Consider the following 7,176-nt stretch of genomic DNA (forward strand, 5'->3'; position numbering starts at 1 on the left):
TGCTTTGTAGGAGTTCTTTGAGTATTCTGGATATTAACCCCCTATCAGATATGTGATTTGCAAGTATTTTCTCCCATTCCGTAGGTTGCCTATTCACTCTAATTGTGTCCTTTGAAACACAGAAATTTTTTATTTTGATGCAGCTCAATATTTCTGTTTCTCTTTTGCTGCCTGTGCCTTTGGTGTCATATTGAGAAACCATTGCCACATCCAATGTCATCAAGCTTTTCCTCTGTTTCCCCCTAACAGTTTTATAGTTTCAGCTCTCAGGTGTATGTCTGTGATCTATATATGCCATTATTCTTGCACACAACTTTTTTTCTCTTTGAGTACATAGATCAGGTCTGCATCCCCCACAATATGTAGGACAGTGGAATGCATAGAAGGCGCTCAGTGAAGGAACCTTGCAGATGATAGCAGTGACTACTGGCCAGCAGCCTTCCTGTATGAAACTTCTCTGAGAGAGGATAGGACAGACTAATACAACCACCCAGTCTCAAACCAGCCCACCCCCAAAGGTTTTTAACCAGCCTTTCTTCTCTCGATTAATTGAAAATAGGAGCCAGGAATGAAGCCAAAGGCAGGGCTGGGGTGGGCAGGGCTGGCTTCTCAGGCATCTGTAGAACCACACTGGAGTTTAGCATGAAGGATGTGCTTTGGCATGAAAATGGACTCAAGAGTCCCCACGACGCCATCTTCCTGCTGTTGCCGCTGACCAGCAGCCAGCTATCCTGCCCATCAGTTCTCTCTACTCTGTCTCCAGCTCTGGGCAGAAATAACTGCCTGATTGCAGCAAGGAGGATAAGGCAGGAGGGTGGTGGGCATGAGGAAATAGACATAGTGCCATAACGGGAAAAACTCACAGTGGATCTTTTGGGACAAGGCAGGAAGCCTCAACTCCCAGACAGATCAAAGAGGAAACAACAGTCTAAAACTAGGACCTGGGAGGAGGAAGGAAGGACCAAGAGAGATTAGACTAAAACATCAAAAGAGAAGGGTTACACCAGTGCAGACCAGCCAATTGCCAGGACCCACTTCGGTGCTTGTTACCAGGGGAACAACTTAAAGGCACACAGAATCCATTTGGTCAAACCACACATATGGCAAATCACACATTCACATAGCATCCACTCTGCTTCTACTGGGGTCTGCATCTACCAGGGTCAGGCATGTCCCAGGCCAAGGTGGACTCAGTGACAAGAGAAGCTGTCACATTCCCACAAAGGCTTTAAAGTTCCAGTATGACAATGTGTACTCAATCTCCTTCCCAACTCCCACCACCATGGCAACCAAATCATTTGACAAAAGGAGGCAGGAGGGGATGATTCCCTCCCATCCAGTGGCCTTGTCCTTTGGTATAATAGTTCAAAGTTTTACCACCAACCATTGTGCTGCACTGTATTTGGAAGATCTCAAAGCACCTAGATGCTTATGTCAATGGAGCTAGTTTCACACCCATGGGGTTCCAGAAAGTATTCTAAAGCAATGTGTTGGGATAAGTATCTGCTTATTCCAAACCAATGACCCTGAGGAACACTGCATGCATGCGTGCTCAGTTGTCTTCAGCTCTTTATGATCCCATGAACTGCAGCCCACCAGACTTCTCTGTCCATTTAGAATTTTCCAGGCAAGAATACTGGAGCGGGTTGCCATTTCTTACTCCAGGGGATCTTCCTGACCCAGGGATCAAACCCGCGTTTCTTGCGTCTCCTGTATTGGCAGGCAGATTCCTTACCTGGGAAGCCCTGAGGAACCTGGCAAAGAACAAAGAGAGAGGTTGAAAGCAACCTGGATATACCCTTGTCCTTCCAATTTTATTTACAAATCAAGTTTTATGTTATCTCATCTTTTGATTAATAACTTATTGATGTTTCTCAACAATAATAAGCAGGAATTCAATAACTCCCGATTGCAAATGTTGGAACCACCAACTCTTGAGCTGGAAGCACCTTGGGCAAGTGCAAAGAACTTGGAGCTGGGCTAGCCCCACACATCCTCTCCTGCAAATTCTCCCATCGTCCCCTTCAACTAGTGAAAGCCAGCATGTGGCAGGCATCCAATAACTGGATGAGGATGGGCGTGATGGAAGTGTGCTGCAGTTTCCTCATTATAAAAGGGAAACAAATATCATGGCCTTATAGAGTTTGTGGAGCAACAAGAGCCTCTATGGATACAGCTGTCTCATGTTCGCTGCTGCCACGAGTGTGTTACTACATATTGATCCACCACTTACACATCCATGCAGCAAGATTTCCCAGAGAGAAAGAGCCACCCGCTCAGTGGAGTGCCTTAACATCATGATCGCGATGTCTCACATTTCCTTCTGGAAGAAAGGAGGAACAGAGGAGGAAGGGGAAGTCATTCATTCTGGATGCCCACCAAGTAACCTCCTGCCTCACTGCATTATTTCCTTCACTCCTCATGGCAACTCTAATGATAACATGATTTTTCTCATACAATTTGTTCATTCCTATTTAATTTTTATTTTATATTGGAATCATTTAAATTATAATTAAATTATTTATAATTATATAAATTATTTATAATTATTTAAATTATATTTAAATTATTTATATTTTATATTACTATATATATAGTTGATTAACAATTCTGTGTCAGTTTCAGGTGTATGGCAAAGTGATTCAATTAGACATGTATCTATTCTTTTTCAGATTCTCTTCCCATTTAGGTTGTTAGAGAATAGTAAGCAGAGTTCCTTGTCTGTACAGAAAGTCCCTGTTGGTTATCCATTTTCAATATAACAGCGTGTACGTGTCCATCCCAAACTCCCAAAATAACCCTCCCCCAGTAACCGTAAGTTTGTTCTTTAAGTCTGGAGTCTGTTTCTGTTTCATAAGTAAGTCCCTTGGCATCACTTTTTTAGCTTCCTCATATAAATGATACCATACAAAGTTTGTCTTTTTCTGCCTGACCTACTTCGCTTAGTATGATAATCTCCAAGTCCACCCATATTGCTGCAAATGACATCATTTCATTCTTTTTAATGACTGGGTAATATTCCATTGTATATATGTACCACATCTTCTTTATCCAGTCCTCCATTGATGCGCATTTAGGTTGCTTTCACGCGTTGGCTATTGTAAGCAGCGCTGTAATGTCTAGTGATTATGTTTTATGTTTTATTTTTCCCACTAACGATGAGGAACCCAAGTGAACCTAAAGCCAGAAAGTTTAAGTTGCCCAAGGTCACAAAGCTGTGTGATTTGGACAAAGCTGGGAATCCAACATAGCTCTGAACCAGGACCTATCTTTCCTGAAACCACCAGGGACTTGTGGGTTAGTAAGAATAAATGAGGGGGTTTGAATCACCTTCCAGGAACACTTTAAATCACTTTCTCTATGTCTTCTTCACCCTTTACCCTTCAGGTAAACTTCAGGTAACACTGATCCCACAGAGCTGACACCTGAAACTCAGGTCCTGCTCTTAGCCATCAGTGGTGGGGAAGTACTTCATCAGCAGGTAAGCATTCTTTAACACCACACACAAAAATAAATTTAAAATGGATTAAAGACCTAGATAGAAGATCAGATAGTATGAAACTCTTGGAAGAAAACATAAGCGGAACATTCTTTGACATAAATCACAGTAATATTTTTTGGATCCACCTCCTAGAGTAATGAAAATAACAACAAAAATAAACAAATGCAATCTGATTAAACTTAAAAGCTTTTGTACAGCAAAGGAAACTATAAACAAAATAAAAAGACAACCCCCAAAATGAGAGAAAATATTTGCAAAGAAAGCAACCAACAAGAGATTAATCTCTGAGATATGCAAATAGCTCATGCAGCTCAATATCAATAAAACAAACAGCCCAATCAAAAAATAAGCAGAGGATATAAAAAGACCTTTTTTTCCAAAGAAGACATACTGATGGCCAATAAGTACATGAAAAGATGATAGCTCAGTTCAGTCGCTCAGTCGTGTCCGACTCTTTGCGACTCCATGAATCGCAGCACGCCAGAACTCCCTGTTCATCACCTGCTCCTGGAGTTCACCCAAACTCATGTCCATTGAGTTGGTGATGCCATCCAGCCATCTCATCCTCTGTCGTCCCCTTCTCCTCCTGCCCCCAATCCCTCCCAGCATCAGAGTCTTTTCCAATGAGTCAACTCTTCGCATGAGGTGGCCAAAGTATTGGAGTTTCAGCTTTAGCATCAGTTCCTCCAAAGAACACCCAGGACTGATCTCCTTTAGGATGGACTGGTTGGATCTCCTTGCAGTCCAAGGGACTCTCAAGAGTCTTCTCCAACACCACAGTTCAGAAGCATCAATTCTTTGGCATTCAGCTTTCTTCACAGTCCAACTCTCACATCCATACATGACCACTGGAAAAACCATAGCCTTGACTAGATGGACCTTTGTTGGCAAAGTAATGTCTCTGCTTTTGAATATGCTATCTCGGTTGGTCATAACTTTGCTTTCAAGGAGTAAGCATCTTTTAATTTCATGGTTGCAATCACCATCTGCAGTGATTTTGGAGCCCCCAAAAATAAAGTCTGACACTGTTTCCACTGTTTCCACATCTATTTGCCATGAACTGATGGGACCAGATGCCATGATCTTCGTTTTCTGTTGAGCTTTAAGCCAACTTTTTCACTCTCCTCTTTCACTCTCCTCTTTCACTTTCATCAAGAGGCTTTTTAGTTCCTCTTCACTTTCTGCCATAAGGGTGGTATCATCTACATATCTGAGGTTATTGATATTTCTCCCGGCAATCTTGATTCCAGCGTGTGCTTCTTCCAGCCCAGCGTTTCTCATGATGTACTCTGCATATAAGTTAAATAAGCAGGGTGACAATATACAGCCTTGATGTACTCCTTTTCCTATTTGGAACCAGTCTGTTGTTCCATGTCCAGTTCTAACTGTTGCTTCCTGACCTGCATATAGGTTTCTCAAGAGACAGGTCAGGTGGTCTGGTATTCACATTTCTTTCAGAATTTTCCGCAGTTTATTGTGATCCACACAATCAAAGGATTTGGCATAGTCAATAAAGCAGAAACAGATGTTTTTCTGGAACTCTCTTCCTTTTTCCATAATCCAGTGGATGTTGGCAATTTGATCTCTGATTCCTCTGCCTTTTCTAAAACCAGCTTGAACATCTGGAAGTCCACAGTTCATGTATTGCTGAAGCCTGGCTTGGAGAATTTTGAGCATTACTTTACTAGCATGTGAGATGAGTGCAATTGTGAGGTAGTTTGAGCATTCTTTGGCCTTGCCTTTCTTTAGGACTGGAATGAAAACTGACCTTTTCCAGTCCTGTGGCCACTGCTGAGTTTTCCAAATTTGCTGGCATATTGAATGCAGCACTTTCACAGCATCATCTTTCAGGATTTGAAATAGCTCAACTGGAATTCCATAGCCTCCCCTAGCTTTGTTCGTAGTGATGTTTTCTAAGGCCCACTTGACTTCACATTCCAGGATGTCTGGCTCTAGGTTAGTGATCACACCATCGTGATTATCTTGGTCATGAAGATCTTTTTTGTACAGTTCAACATCGCTAATTATTAGAGAAATGCAAATCAAAACTCCAGTGAGGTATCACCTTGTACTGCTCAGAATGGCCACCGTCAAAAAATCTACAAACAATAAATGCTGGAGAGGCTATGGAGAAAAGGGAACCCTCCTACACAGTTGGTGGGAATGCAAATTGGTACAACCACTGTGGAGAACAGTATGGAGTTTTCTTAAAAAAAAACTAAAAATAGAACTAACATATGGTCCAACAATCCCACTCCTGGACATAAAACTGGAGAAAACCATAATTCAGAAAGATACATGCATCCCAGTGTTCATACAATAGCCGAGAGATGGAAGCAACCTTAATGTCCATTGACAGATGAATGGATAAAGAAGATGTGTACATATATAGAATGGAATATTACTCAGCCATAAAAAATAATGAAATGATGCCATATGTAGAAATATGAATGGATTAGGTGAAGTCAAAGATAAATATTATATTATCACTTATATGTGGAATCAAAAAAATGATACAAATGAACTTATTTACAAAACAGAAACAGACTCATAGACTTCAAAAACATGCACAAGCACGGCTGCTTATCGTTATCAAAGAGAAAAGATGTGGGGGATGGATAAATTGGAAATTTGGAGTTAACATATACACACTGCTACACATAAAATAGATAGTCAGCAAGAACCTACTGAATAGCATAGGGAACTCTACTCAATGTTCTGTTATAACCTACATGGGAAAAGAATCTGAAAAAAGAATGGATCTATGTATAACTGAATCACTTTGCTGTATACAAAACTACTGTACTCCAAAATAAAATAAAAATGAAAAGAAATAAAGTATCTTGCGGGGCAGAGGAGCCTATTTGCCAGGGAAGCTATTTTGGGTGGGGGTGGAGGTTGACATAGAGGTGGAGAGGGGATCCCAAGAGGAGAAATAAGTCAACTTGCAGCTCCTTCCGTACATTTCTGCATTTCTCAACCCACAGCTCACTGCTCATGTTTACAGTGTTACCACAGCTGCCCACTAGAGGGAGTCACTTCCCCCCACCCCACCCCCAAACACACACACACACACACAAACACACATGCACACACACCCACACATTCACACGCACAAGCACGGCTGCTTAGGGAAACAGTGCTCTTTCTTCTAAGTAAAGCCACATGACTATGATCTTTCTAAAACAGTCTTCATCAAGAAACAAAGTCATCTACTGGATCATATAAATTTGAACCAATTACAAACTGTGGGGCCTCACCTTGCCAGATGCTACCTGGAGCCAAACCAGCTGCCCAGTCAAGGGGATGCTGACTGGTTAGGCCTGGTTGGTCTTCATGTGCTCCCAGCGTCCTGGTCCTTTCCACTGCCCTCTCTGGGAACCCTGACCCGACTTCTCTGGGAGGAGAAAGTGTATTCTGGGTATTGAGAGGTAGGGTGGGGCAGTGGACACACTCCTGACCTCCTCACCATCCCTTCCTGCTATGCCAAACTCTCCCCAGAGCAGAGGCTGGGCATGGGTCTGGGGAGGCCATAGGTTCCCTTTAGAAGCCGAGTGATTATTTCCTTCCAGAAGAGCAATTGTTACCCTGAGACCTGGGAGCCAGGGAAGCTGCTTCTCCCCTCGCACCCAGCACTGCATCTGTGCAGCTTGAAGGCTGCTCAGAAGAGAGAG

At 42.4% G+C, this 7,176-nt stretch overlaps 1 long non-coding RNA gene across 1 annotated transcript; it reads right to left on the bottom strand.

Moving 5' to 3' along the window:
- Positions 1-1,552: 1,552 nt before the first annotated feature.
- Positions 1,553-2,783, bottom strand: LOC147370877 (uncharacterized). The gene is made up of 2 exons (XR_015166220.1): positions 2,234-2,783; positions 1,553-1,754 (listed from the first exon to the last, which is right to left on the bottom strand). It is a non-coding gene; the product is annotated as an uncharacterized LOC147370877 (long non-coding RNA).
- Between the last annotated feature and the right edge of the window lie 4,393 nt (positions 2,784-7,176).

The sequence above is a fragment of the Bos grunniens genome, chromosome 6 (assembly GCF_055505025.1).
Source record: "Bos grunniens cultivar Pamir isolate PY7600 chromosome 6, Bosgru_T2T1.0, whole genome shotgun sequence".
NCBI lineage: Eukaryota > Metazoa > Chordata > Mammalia > Artiodactyla > Bovidae > Bos > Bos grunniens.